At 41.1% G+C, this 2,438-nt stretch overlaps 1 long non-coding RNA gene across 2 annotated transcripts in view; it reads left to right on the top strand.

Moving 5' to 3' along the window:
• The window catches only part of LOC116070653, a 44,317-nt gene extending 42,568 nt beyond the window's left edge, over window positions 1–1,749 (top strand). For both annotated transcript variants that reach the window (XR_004110494.1, XR_004110493.1), the window contains exon 4: window positions 1,328–1,749. This is a non-coding gene — a long non-coding RNA (uncharacterized LOC116070653). The remainder of the gene's footprint in view (window positions 1–1,327) is intronic.
• Window positions 1,750–2,438: the final 689 nt, after the last annotated feature.

The raw sequence follows: 2,438 nt of genomic DNA, 5'->3' as shown, positions 1-2,438 counted from the left end.
GTGCTGGGATTAAAGGCGTGCACCACCACCACCACCTGACTGAGTCTTCTTTCTTCTGCCATTTTTATTGCTTACATAACATTGGAGAGGGAGAGGTCTTATGACTTTGTTAATTTTCAGGGAATTCCTGAGACTTGTGAGTAGTCTTAGTAAGCTTCTCTAAGCTTGCTAAGTCTTGCTGAGTCTTAATGAACAATTCTACTACAAGATAGAATGTTTCAACTAGGAAGAAATTGCTGCATGGCATTATCTATTTTGGAAAGAATGGTGTGTTGACTTTTCTTTAATTGTGTATCCCAAATATAAGTTGGATAAAAGTACACAATTTTGGTTTTCTTTAAAGTTAGTAAAATAGAACATAATAATGAAAGTTTTTTAGAATCAAATGTGCTTTCATTAAACATGTAACATGGCTCCTCCCCTCTCTATACATACTTATGGAAATGTTTCCTAGGTTATCTTGCCCAGTCCTTGCATGTGGACATTCTCATTATAAACTTATAGGTTGATATTACTCTGGAGGAGAGCGTTGGAGAGTAGCCCAGACCTGTGGTAAACAAAAGAGAGGGGAAGTGCTTGTTTCTCAAATGAAGACCCATGCCAAGACATGCGTCATATTTGCACAACTCCCTCCCAAAATATCACACAGAGGGTAGAATGCTATAGGCTTTCTGGACTCGTGGTGACTTTGGGGACAGAAGGCAGTAGGGATTGTGACAAAGACAAGAATGTGTGAGAGAGAATTTTTGAGGAGAGCAGACTTGCGGAACCAGAAGATTGCATGGATTTTTTCTTTTTAGCATGGGACAGACTTAGGTAAAGGGTTAGGAACACTTATGGCATGCAGGATATCAACCACCCAGTCTCCAGATGGGGATGCTTCAAGGACAGAGACCTGAAGGTGGAAAGTCCCTCCTTTTGCTGACATGGAGTTCTACCAACCCCAAAATATGTTGTAACAGGCCCTGCATTTGGGGAAATAATCAATGACCAATTGTATCTAAAACAAGTCAGGGTCAGAGAAGTGTTTCAGTACCCAAAAACAATCATAAGGACCAGAATTTGGATCATAGCACTCGTATAATAAGCAGGATGCCCTGCAAACTCTGAGGAATCACACACTATCTTATCTCCTCTACGTTCACTGGGCACAAAATAGAATAAATCTTCCAATAATTGTGACAAGGGACAGAATAATAGGAACTTTCAAAGGCAGAGCAAATGTAGGTTTCCATTTAAAGACAATCTTAGTTTTGCACACACTTTCCATTCTCCTTAGTGTTTACCAAGACTAATACATTCTCTTACATCTGTTTATATTGTAAAGGTGCTTGGCATTCCAGGGAAAAGCTTTGCACTTGGAGATGAGGTATGTTATGTGCACCGTGACATATGCCTGAGGATCTCCACCTGCTACACAGTAGGATCTGCTACAGCATATTCTGCAGTTGGTAGAACTCGATGTCAGCAAAAGGAAGGACTCTCCACCTTCAGGTCCTTGAACTTCCCCATGTGGAGGCCAGGTGGTTGAGTTCCTGAAGAATGTACAATGGGAAATGGGGGTTACATTTTGGTGAGAACAGTTCATGGTACCAATGGAGTGTAAAATATCCTGTTTCTGCCTAGGAGGAATTTACCCTTGATTGTTCTGCAGGCCAAGGCTGTGAATGAGCAAAGGCCAGTGTGTGCTTCTGCCTTTCACTAGACAAAATTTATTTCAAGTACTTTATAATAAAAAGTCCAAGGTCACTTTCCTTATTCTGTTTATCTCATTTCCAGATATCTAGGGTAAGGAGCTTGGCTTGAGCCTTTTAATTAATTATTATTTTTTTTAAGCCCTGGAAGAGATGTCTCCCTCAGGGACATCATGGCAAGGGAGAGAGAATCAATGACAGACAAGACCTTCTGTTCACTGGGTAAATCCCATCAGTGTCGTAAGCTGACCCTGACCCTTGGCTAGAGGAATGGACTTTGAATAGACTTTACTTATAGAAAAGGGAGAGGGCTGATGTATGTATAAGAGCAGTGAAGAAAATGCAAATTCACTAGGGACTAGCCCAAACCCTTCCTACTTAGACTCTTGAAGTGAGTGTTGCCTTATCTTGAAGAGTGGAAGGATGGAGGGACTTTGCCTTTCAGGTCAGGGATGGGAGCTATGATGCCGTCAAACAGAAACAATCAGTCAATACTTAGGCCAGTATATTTATTCTGCAAAGTTTCAACCTTTTAATGCCCTCCTTTCAACACAGCAGTGGAATGCAAACAGTAAGATTCCTCAGGCTTTGGCAAGATTCCCACTTGGGTGAGGTTGACTTTTAGATCAGTGGTGTCTATGCAGAGAGACACTAGATCAAGGTCACAATCAGGTGTGTGACTAGGTGTGGTAGTGAATGCAAAGTTAAACAAGTAACACACGCTCAACAACAATATAAAACTGA

Source organism: Mastomys coucha, unplaced genomic scaffold (assembly GCF_008632895.1).
Source record: "Mastomys coucha isolate ucsf_1 unplaced genomic scaffold, UCSF_Mcou_1 pScaffold22, whole genome shotgun sequence".
NCBI lineage: Eukaryota > Metazoa > Chordata > Mammalia > Rodentia > Muridae > Mastomys > Mastomys coucha.
Note: the sequence above shows the minus strand (reverse complement) of the source record. Positions and strands in the feature narration are given on the sequence as shown.